Below are 11827 nucleotides of genomic sequence, written 5' to 3'. Positions count from 1 at the left end.
GATTGACTTGGTTAATTGTGGCATTTAGATCTTCTGTATCTTTATTGAGTTTTTTTTCCTAGATGTTTTTTCCTTCACCTAATGTGGTGTGTTGAAGTCTCCTACCATTATTGTGGAACTATTTCTCTTTTTAATGCTGTTAGGTTTGTTTTATGTATTTTGGGGCCCTGTCATTGGGTATTTATTATGGTTATGTCCTCCTGGTATACTGACCCTTTAATTGTTATATAGTGTCCTTTCTTATCCTTTATGGTGGATTTTGCTTTCAAGTTGATTTTATTGGAGATTAATATTGCCACTCCTGCTCTTTTTTTTGTTTTTGGTTTGCTGGATGTATTTTTTTTTCATGCTTTAAGTTTTAATTTGTTTATGTCTTTGTGTCTAAGGTGTGTCTTTTGTAGACAGCATATAGATGGATTATGTTTTTTTTAATCCATTTTGCCACTCTCTGTCCTTTTACTGGCACAGGTAGACCATTTACATTCAGTGTACTTATTGATAGGTATGAGTTTACTGCTGTCATTTTGATGTTTCTTTGTGTGTGTGCTGGCAGTTTCTTTGTTTTGTTTCATTTTCTGTGCTGAGTTATTTTTGTTTATGTATTTTCTTTTCATCTTTTTCATTATTGTTGGTTTCATGTTTGCTGAGTCTTTATGTTTTTCTTCTTTTGTATTTTGATGGGTAGGTTTGTAAGTTTCCTTTGTGGTTACTACTTTGAAATTTGTCTTTATTTTTCTAAGTTTAAACTTTTATTTCTTGATATCTTCTTGACTTCCTGTCCGTATGCAAGTTCTATTAAAAAAAAATTTTTTTTACCACACCATTTATTCCCTCTTTTTTTTGTTTTGATGTTGTTGTTATTTACATATTGACGTCTGTTTCCTTATTTTCAGTCTTTTAACTTTTATTTGTTTTTGTGAATTCCCTGTCTGAGTTAATATCTGGTTGATCTGTCCTGTGTCCTAGTCTTGGATTGTTGTCTGATGTTGTTGGTTCTCTAACCACAGGACTTCCTTTAATATTTCTTGTAATTTTGGTCTGGTTTTTACTAATTTCCTCAATCTCTGTTTATCTGGAAATGACTTATTTTCACTGTCATATTTGAGAGACAATTTTGCTGGATATATAAATTCTTGGCTGGCAATTTTTTTCCTCCAAGGCTTTGTGTATGTCATCCCATTGCCTTTTTGCCTGCATGTTTTTGCTGAGTAAGTTGAGCTTAGTCTTATTGGTTCTCCTTTGTAGGTGACTTTTCATTTATCCCTAGCTGCTCTCAAGATTCTTTCTTTGTCTTTGGTTTTGACAAGTTTGATTATATGTCTTAGTGATTTTCTTTTAGGGTCTATCCTGTATGAGGGCTCATTGAGTAGTTACATTGCCTTATCTTCCTCCAGAAGGTTTTCTGTTTCTTTATTTTGGTCACTTGCTGGAGCCATCTTGTCCTGCTTCTTCATGTGTTTTGAAATTGACTGTTGTCTCTGAGGCATCAGTAAGTTATTATGTTTATTTATTATATTTTTGTTTACCGCATCCTGTATTTTTGTTTTGTTTTGATATACCTAAGTAGGCTGGGCTTCCGTATTACTCTTGTCATTGGCATCGTCGAAGCTCTCCCTTCCTGCCTCCAGATGGTCAGAGCAGCTATCAGGTGTGTGAGCCCAGAAATTTGTTCACTGTTCTTGCAGGGGTATGGTTGTTTGGTGCACAGGTGCCTGGGTCATAAGTCATCGAGTGCCTAGTGTGGAGGCTCTCACCTACAGTCTTAGGCAGGCAGGGCTATGGGGGGTGTTCAGAGCAGGCAAGGTCTCTGGTAGCAGTGGGAGGCAATGTGTGGGGCAAGGCAGGGGGCTGATGATTGCCACTGGGTGCCTGGATGGAGGCCGTGCCCCTGTTTGGTACAGTGTGTAGTTGGGGGGGTAGTGCAGCCGATCCTTGGGCGCACAGTGCTGTGCTGTTGGCTGGAGGAATCAGTAGGCACCACTAATTCTCAGGCTCCTGTTGTGGGAGGATAGATGGATTGGGTGGTACCATTGGCCCTCAGGCCCCTGGTATGGATGGGTGAGGCCCCTTCTTAGGGGGTAGGGTCAGTGTCGAATGTCACAAATCTGAAGCTCCCACTTGGGTACTATAGGAAGAAATGGGCTTTGGGTGGATGCCATGCCCTTGTTGTCCTAATGAGAACATGTGGTGTTGGATTGGCCCGCAAGGCACTGGGGCAGGGGTGAAGGGCAGAGGTGAAGGGTGCTGCAAGTCGGTGGACCCCTTACACCAGTGGCTGAGTGAAGGAGCTGGTGCCTCTGGACCCAGCCTTGAGTTCCCGGCTTAGGGGCATGACCCTTGAATGCCGTAGGACTGGTATTGGAGTGGGGAGGGACACGGGTGGGAGGAAAGGTGTGCTCCTTGACTGTGGTGCTCTGGCAAGGGAAGGGCGTGTGGTGGGTTGGGAGCTTGCACTTAACTTTCACAAGCCTGGTGTCGCTGCTGTTTGGTTCTGGAGGTGCGTGCAGATTCTCTGCTGTTTGGTTGCAACAGATGGAGTGGATTTCAGCTTGGGATGTTGCTGCTTGCCTCAGCCTGTGATCTATAATTCCCCATTTCCACTGCTTTTGAATTGTCGCTCCTTCCACCTGCCCCTCAGGCTGATTCTTCAGCTTTATCTTTGATGATTAGCATTCCCAGATTATTAGAGATATCCAATTTTTTTGTTTTTTTGAGCCTTTGTTGTAAGAGGGGTGACATGAAGCATCTATTTCGCCATCATGGTCCCACTTTAGTTGATACTTTCTTGATATGTAATATTCTTCCAGAATATGAATGTGGTTCTGTAATGGCAAAACGATCCATCCAAAAAGGTTTCTCGGAAAATATTTTAACATAGCAGAAGCTCATCCTTGCCTTCATCTTACTTCACTTTGCTCTTTTCTGTTTTTCCTCTGGGGCCTTGTCTGGCACTTCCTCCTGAGGCACATTCTAGGCTAGGGAGTCATCTTAGTGCCCCTCAAGCTGCCTCCACCCTCGCACAAGGCTGCCTTTTTCTGAACATGCCAACTTCCCTAACTCCACGGGGTTAATCTTCCCTGGCCACAAAATGTAATAACTATTTTCCTTTCCCTGTCTTCCCACACTAGTTTCTTTCTGGTCTAGATAAGTGGCCCTTCTTACCTCTAAATACCCAAATTACAATGTGTTTTAGAAAAATTCTCTGCCCCTTCTCAAAATTTCCCCTCCTGGTGGCAGACCTCTGACTGCTAGCTAGGTACACATTTTACTATAGATAGTTACCACTGTTTGAGATCTCACAGCTGACTCTGTTGACTTAAACAACACATTAAAGCCAAGCTCCTGGCCTGCAAAACATTTCCTCAATAGCCTTTCTTGAAACGAAGATAATCACTCTGAGGCATTTGACCCTGGCTGCACGAGTCCTGTGGAAGTTAATTGTTTGGTGATTTCCTGTACTTGAAACAAATGTTTCCTTTTCCAACAATAGACTCGGTAAAGCCTTGGTCAATGCTACGAAACTAAGGACTTCAAGGACAGCCTGTTTTCAGATAACACTCAATGATAGCAGTAATTCAATCTATAAGGGTTGCAGGATGGAAACATTGTTCCTAAAGGAGCTACAGGTGGCCCTCCCAGTTTGAGGATTCTTGATTATGGTTTTGAATATTTGTGAAGGAGCTGTGGCCCTCCTATCAACGACTCCTTGTTTTTATTGCCTTTCCCTCCCCCTCAGTGGAACTCAGAGCCAATTTCTTATAAAGGAGAAAAAGTTGAGTGGTATGCAAGTACTAGCTACCAAGGAGTCCAAACTCCTGAGGATAGCAATGAAGAGCCCTCGTGAACTGGATTTTGACTGCCCAGCCAGGTTTTTCTTCTGCTGCCTCCTCTATCCGATCCTGTGTTCTAGCCACAATGAAATATTCTTCACTTCTCAGAACAGTCCTTGCTTTTCCACACCTACCTCAGAAAGTCCTTTTTCATTTCTCTGCCTAGTTGACTCCTTGTCATTCATCAAGACCAAGCTTACATCATTTATTAGCCAAGTCACTCCCTTTCCACTACTAAAGTCACTACCATAGCTTAAAAACCTGTTGCTGTTGAGTCGATCCCAACTCGTACTGACCCTATAGGGCAGAGTAGAACTGCCCCATAGGCTGTAATCTTTACAGAAGAAGCCCTGGTGGCACAGTTGTTAAAATGCTTGACTGTTAAATGAAAAGCCAGTGGTTTGAATCCACCAGCCTGTCCATGGGAGAAAGATGTGGCAGCCTGCTTCTGTGAAGATTTACAGCCTTGGAAATCTTCTGAGGCATTCTACTCTGTCCTATAGGGTCACTATGAGCTGCAACTGACTCCACGGCAATGGGTTTGGGAATCTTTACAGAAGCAGATGTCACATCTTTCTCCCCTAGAGCAGATAGTACATTCAAACTTCTGACTTTTGGTTTAGCAGTTGAGTGCTTTAACCACTGTGCCACCAGGGCTCCTGACCCTAGCTTCCAAAAAAAAACCATTGCCGTCGATTCAATTCCAAGTCATAGGGACCCTACAGGATAGAGCAGAACTCCCCTATAGGGTTTCCAAGGAGCGGCTGGTGGATTCAAACTGCCGACTTTTTGGTTAGAAGCTTTTAGCCGCTGGGCCTAGCCAGGGTGAAGACCTGGATATGAAGGTAAATGCAAGCCACCAAACTTTTCCTAGTAGTGATTTTGCCTATGGTCCTGATAGGAAACACTGCAGTACTAAAAAGAAATTCTTTTCCTATCTTTAGTGAGCAAGATGTGCACTGGGATCCACCTACGTCAGGATTAGATTAGAAAGCTGCAGACTTCAATCTTCTCTATGCAGCTTACTCTTCTCAATCCAGAGAAGAGAATGATAGAGAGGAACAGCAGCAGAAGAAAAGAGTAAAAAAAGAAGGAGGTAGGAGGAGGAGAACACAGTATGTGGAGAAGAGAAGGAGCTGAAGAGAGAAGCATGGATGCAAATATCCATTTAGAAAAGAAGAGCACACTTTTTCCTTTAACTGCCTATTCTCTCCTTGACTCTCTCTCCCTCTAAACCACCCATACAGAACTAAGGGGTTTTCCACTTGAAAAGCATTATAGAACGTATCTCTTTGCAAATATTAAGGCTCTCCTGTAAATGCTAAGTTAGATTTGGACCATCTAAATAAACGTGAGATTTGGGGAAAGTATATTTACGCACTCATTAATTCAATAAATATTTATTATGACTCTTTATGCACCAGGCACTAAGCTCTGAAGCAGAGCTAAATAAGATAGATAAAGGTCTCAGGGGGTTTTCATTAACATGAGCTCATCTACACTCTCATGTTTCATAATCTATTAAAATAAATGTCCTCTCTTGCAATCATAGCAGTGGTACAACGGGAGATTAAAGCATCCGTCCCAAGGTTACATACAGGTAGATACTCAGTATAATTGCTTTATAATGATAAAGTGATGATACTATTGAAACTCTGAGTATAGGTAAGTTAATTTCTTGAACTTCATATGGCAAGGGAAAAACGTAAATGTTCATAAAGAATATTAGAAAGAACTATAAATCAATCAATTGGGACCTTCCAGATAGCCAAATAGATGAATTAACCTGTTGAGTATGCTATCTATTAGTGTCATTGAAGATACTTCTTCCCACTCCTGAGGTTTCTTTCATTTGTCAGGAGCCCGTTAGTGTACATGTTAGCATGGTGCTTCTGATCTTCTGCCAACTCTGCCTGCACTCACACCACCCTGGGGGCTGAGAGGTGGAATGCCTTGATTGGCGAGTTAAAATAAATAGATTGGGGATGAACGGCTCAGCTTCTTCCTCTTCGCATAGAGCTAAAAAGAGAGAAAAACCCAAAAAAAGAGAGCATGTGTTTTTCTGGGAGATGCACTTCCTATGATGGGGTTTGGGGAGGGGCCTGCCCAGCCCAGTGTTGCCTGCAACTGAGTAGGTAGCTCTGAATAATTTGGGGGCTCGGTATTAGAAAGCCCACTTGCCCACAGACATCAGCCCTCCAATTTAACCTTTATTCCTAGTAAAGATGCGGTTTTTGGCTCCCACCAGCTCTACTCTCATGCCTTGTTTTCCCATTGATTCAGAACTCAGGTGAAGAAAAGGGTGCTGGTTATCCCCTCAAATTAGGTAAAGATTGTCCCCAACAATTAAGTAAAGAAAAAAAACATAGAAAACTTAGCAGAAAGAGCCCAAGCTCTGGAGTCAGATGTGGATTTTGAACCCTGGCCCAGTCCTATACTAGCTGTGCGGTCTTAGGTAAGCGACTTAGCCTTGAAGAATCTTTTCTTCTTAGGTACCCTGGGGGTGATATCTGTGTGGTATTGCCGAAAAGATGAAGGGTATTGTATGCAAAGTATCAAGCACAATGTCCAGTATTTAGTGAAGAGTAACTAGTAGTAGTGGTAGTAGCAGTAGCAATAGCAATTTGGGGTGTCTAACATTGGAGCCTCAGTGGTACAGTGATTAAGCACTTGGCTGCTAACCAAAAGGTTGTCGGTTTGAACCCACCAGCTGCTCCAAGGGAGAAAGACGTGGCAGTCTGCTCCCATAAAGGTTACAGTCTTAGAAACCCTATGGGGCAATTCTATTCTGTCCTGTAGGGTCGCTATGAGTTGGTATCCATTTAATGGCAATGGGTTTGAGTACTGGAATAGTTTAAAAAAGCATTTCTGCTTTCAAGAAAAGTTATCACACAAAATTTTTATCTTTCCTTTACCAAATGACTAACACATACATTTCTCATTTAAATTATTCATGTGTTTTAAAATTTGGTCACTCAATAATTTCTTTGGAATTCAGGGGAGATAATGAGGACAACTGGAGTGGAAGTGATTATTTCCAGTATATTGATCTCCTTTGATTATCCCAGAGAAAACTTTACAAGTAGTAAGGTCTTCCTTAAAATCAGGCATGAGAGGCCTGCTGGAAAATAACAAATCCGGCACCTTGTTTTTGTAGACTACTTGTACCCCTCATTTTTAAGTTAATGTTCCATGTATGGAATTGCCTGTGAGCCAACATAAGATAGCTGCTATTTTTCCCCACATAGGCACCTCCTGAACACAATTTTATCGTTCATGGCCATCGCTGCAGATTTCAATTTATCACTGGCGTACGTGTGGATTTTGAGTGTGTGTGTGCATGGCTAAATAAAAAATTTATGAAAATAATCCAGGTATGTTTCTTTTTCTGATGCATGCTTGCCAAGGTTCATTGGGTTTAGAGATTTCCATGTTTAGCTCACATAAATGAAAAACATCTATGTTAATCTGTGACCTGTATATCTACCCTGGTGGCTCAGTGGTTAAGAATTCAGAGCTCAGGCTGCTAACCAAACGGTTGGCCGTTCGAATTCACCAGCCACTCCCTGGAAACCCCATGGGACAATTCTACTCCATCCTCTAGGGTTGCTATAAGCTGGAATCAACCTGATGGCAACAGGTTTTTTTTGGTGGGGGGGTAGGGGAAGTGTGTCAGTTTGTGACCTATGTCTCTACTGGAAAATAATATAAATTGATTTTAATTTAGATTATGCTATTTGTTATGGGAATACTCTTTCCAAATTTTCTTTGCTGTCCTAGAAGTTTATACTTGGAATATCTTCACAGCAAACAGACTTTTTAGACATAAAGCAGGTGAGACGCTTCCTTTCATCTGTTAGTGCTTTCATAGCTCATATCATTAACATCTACTCATCAGCAACAACACATAACTGGAGTTAAAGAATGAAAACTAATGCAATTCTTTCATGCTAACAAGTGGTAACAATATGTTTTTACAAAGCACTAATGAGCATTTTGTAGATTATAAGAAATCCATGCTTCAGCATTCTATAGCAGAAAGTTCATATAAGGAGCCAGCCTAAGCAGAGAGAGAATTCTTTTGGACAGGAATGCTCACGCATCATGGAGGCCATGAGTATATATCAATTACATCAAATAAATGACTTTAAACATACATACCTGGTCAATCCAGACAATCAGGAATACTTTAATAACTGAATTCAGTTTGATTTCTGATGTTGGCATAATAAAATTGTATTAAATTTCTAGAGCTGCTGTAACAAGTTATCACAAGTTTGGTGGCTTAAAACAGCAGTAATTTATTGTCTGACAGTTCCAGATGCTAGAAGTCCAATCAAGGTTTCAGTGGGTCCATGCTCTTTCTAAAGACTCTAGGGGAAAGATCCTTCCTTGCCTCTTCCTAGTATCTGGTGGTTGCTGATAATCCTTGGCATTCCTTGGTTTGTGGGTGTATCACTCCACTCTCTGTCTGTCTTCACACAGCTGCCTTCCCCCAGTGGGTCTGTGTCTTCGTCTCACCTCCTCTTTAATAAGAACACCACTCATATTGGATTAGGACCCATCCTACTCCAGTATGATCTCGTATTAACTGATAACTCCTTCCATGACTCCATTTCCAAATGAGTTCACCTTCACAGGTACCAGAGGTTAGGACTTGGACATATCCTTTTTTTTTTTTTTTTAATATATAATTTTATTTATTTTGTTGTCATTGAGACTAGACACAGCAAAACATATACCAGTTCAACAGTTTCTACATGTACCATTTAGTGACACTGATTACATTCTTCAAAACGTGCAACCATACACGCCCTCCTTTACTGAGTTGTTCCTCCCCCATTAACATAAATTCACTGCCCCCTAAGGTTCCTATCTAACCTTTCCATTTGCCATTGTCACTTTGATTCCATATAGATAGTTCTTAAAAGAGCATAATGCTCAAGGCAGACATTTCTTAGTAGTTAAGCTAAACTATTATTTGGTTTTGAGAAGACTTCAGAGGATATTTTTGGTTTAAGTTTTAAAGATTATTTCAGGGCAATAGTTTCTTGAGTTCTTCCAGCCTCCAGGAAGTCTGGAGTCCGTGAGAATTTGAAATTATGTTCTACATTTCCCCCTTTTGATCAGGGTTCTTCTGTGGAATCTTTGATCAAAATGTTCAGTAGTGATAGCTGGACACCATCCAGTTCTTCTGGTCTTGTGGCAAAGGAGGCAGTTTTTCGTGGAGGCAATTAGCCACACATTTCATATCCTCCCCTTATTCCTGACTTTCTCCTTCTTCTTCCTTATTCCAGGTGAATAGAGACTAATTGTTGTGCCTCAGATGGCCGCTTACAAGCTTTTAAGACACCAGACACTACGTATCAAATTAGGAGGTAGAACAGAGACACTAAACATGTTAGGCCAATTAACTGAGATGTTCCATCAACATACCCTTTTGGGGACACAATTCAATCCACAATAAAAATCAACTGATTTTTCCCCTGCTCTTAAGCAATATTGCCTAAACAAAATACTCTCTTATTGGTTCCCAGGGAGTCAGGTTTTCAAACTGCTTTGTCATCAGCATCTTTTATAATAATAATAAAAACATATGGGGAAAATAGGTTTGGGACAACATATTTACTGAACTAATTCTTTTAGCTAATGTATTAATCAGAACTCTTTTAATGACCAATATCAAAAACTCAACTGAAATTTGTTTAAGTAGAAACGTGAACTTACTCCCTAAGTTTAGGTATACTAACTTTAGGTACGGCTGGACCCAAGTTCTCAAACCAGTGCTGTTTAATAGAAATATCAGACAAGCCACAAATGTGAGCCACATATATAATTTTAAATATTCTATTAGCAATATAAAACAAAAGGAAAAAAGAAACAGATGAAACTAATTTTATTAATATATTTTATTTAGCCGTATAGAGGCAAAATATGAATCAGTATAAATACATTAACAAGATATTTTATACCTTTTTTTCATACTGAGTGTCTGAAATCCAACATGTATTTTACACTTAAAGCACATCTCAGTTCAGAATAGCTATATTTCAAGTGCTCAAGAGCTACATATAGCTGTTGTTATTGTTGTTAGGTGCATAGAGTTGGTTTCAACTCATAGGATAAGTTGAAGTTTGTGATGGTTAAGACTGTGTCTCAGTGTTTATGTGTTATCACCCCCATGATGGAATCTGTTGTGAGTAGCCAATCAGTTGAAAAGGAGTTTCCTTGGGCGTGTGGCCTGCATTCGAATATAAGCACAAGTTCTGGCTTTTGCCTGCTCTGGGTCCTGCAGCTGGCTCCTATTTGTCTGACCTCTGGTTCTTGGGATTTGAACTAGCAGCTTACCTGCTGATCTTGGGATTCATCAATCTTCACAGCCTTTGAGAAAGAGCCCTGCTCCCTGACCAGCCAATCTCGGGTTTGCCCGCCTCTGGAGTTACATGAGTTGGAAAAAGCCTCTATCATGATCCATGGACTGTTCCAGCCTCTACAATCGTGTGAGCCATTTCCTTGATACAAATCTCTCTATATATGTATTTATACACTTTACTGGTTTTGCTTCTCTAGAGAACCCAGCCTGAGACAAAGTCCTAACCCTTGGTATCTGTGAATGTGAACTTGTTTGGAAATAGAGTTGTTGAAGATGTTATCTGTTAAGCCGCTATTAGTTTGTTCCAACAGAGCGAAACATTGCCTGGTCCTGGTTAGTGCCTACCATACTGGACAACGCAGGCTCAAACAATGTATCAGGAAGATATGTCTTGCCATACTGCTCACCACTCTGCTTTCCTCTCTGTTGGCTTCATCTTCAGATAGACAAGATGGTTACCAGCAGCTTCAGCCTTACAGCCTAGTATCTTAACAAACACAGTAAGAGAAAGCATTTTTTCCCCAACAATTTCAGCAAAAATCTTGCCATTCATTGTTCTGAATTGGCTCATGTGATCCTTCTTGAACCAATCACCAATAACTGTGATGAGGGGGGTATGGGTTCCTATTGGTCAGATCTGGTCACAAACCATTCCGGGAGCTAATAAGAGTTCCTAGCAAAGTACTAGACACCTAGTGGGCATTCAAATGGGTGTTCTTTATGATAAAGGTTTTAAGGGAAAGGGTTGATATACCAGTACAAATTCATCATTATCAACAAGGGAAAAACTCATAGTTACTAACCCACACAAAAGGTAAGATTTCAACAATTTTTCCACTCCACCCTACTCCCATCCATGCTCTTCCAGATATAGAAAGGACATGGCAAGTTAGCTGCATCATTTGCAAAATAAAAAATAGCATCTTTTATGCAATAACAGAACTGTCAGCATTTGGAGGGAGAAACATTATTTTTTATATTTGTTCTATCTTAAAGAGCATGTGTAAATTTTTTTTCTTTACACATTTGAAATATTGAAAATGGAACAGTGAACTCTAAAAGAAAAAAACCACTGGAATGAGAGTTGGGAGAGTGTAGAATCAGAGCAGTAAGAGAAGCTAACATCTGTACCAAGCACCATGCTAAATAGTTTATACATGTTATCTGTTCAATCCTCATAATAACTTTATGATGTTACTACCTCTTGTATTACTATAATTTCTATTTTACAGATGAAGAAATGAAAGTTTAGTGAAGGTAAACAAAATTCTGAAGGGGATATAGTAAGAATGAAGAATGTCTCAATCTTAACCACAAGTTCTTAACTAGTATGCTATCAAGCCCTCTCAGTAAGTGTGATGTCTTTTAAAAATATATATGCTCAGCCAATCTAACTATATAGTAGTTGATTTGATTACATATGAATTTGCATGATAGCCAGGTCCACTGATTTGATCACACCAGAAGAGTTGCAAATAGAGGGTTTGGGTTTTCCACAGTGCTTGTCATGGATTGAATTGTGTCCCCCCCAAAAAATCTGTGTCCACTTGGCTAGTCCACGATTCCCAGTATTGGGTGATTGTCCATCATTTTGTCATCTGATGTGATTTTCTTATGTGTTGTA

This window comes from Elephas maximus, chromosome 3 (genome assembly GCF_024166365.1).
Source record: "Elephas maximus indicus isolate mEleMax1 chromosome 3, mEleMax1 primary haplotype, whole genome shotgun sequence".
NCBI classification, from domain to species: Eukaryota; Metazoa; Chordata; class Mammalia; order Proboscidea; family Elephantidae; genus Elephas; species Elephas maximus.
This window is presented reverse-complemented; position numbering follows the sequence as displayed.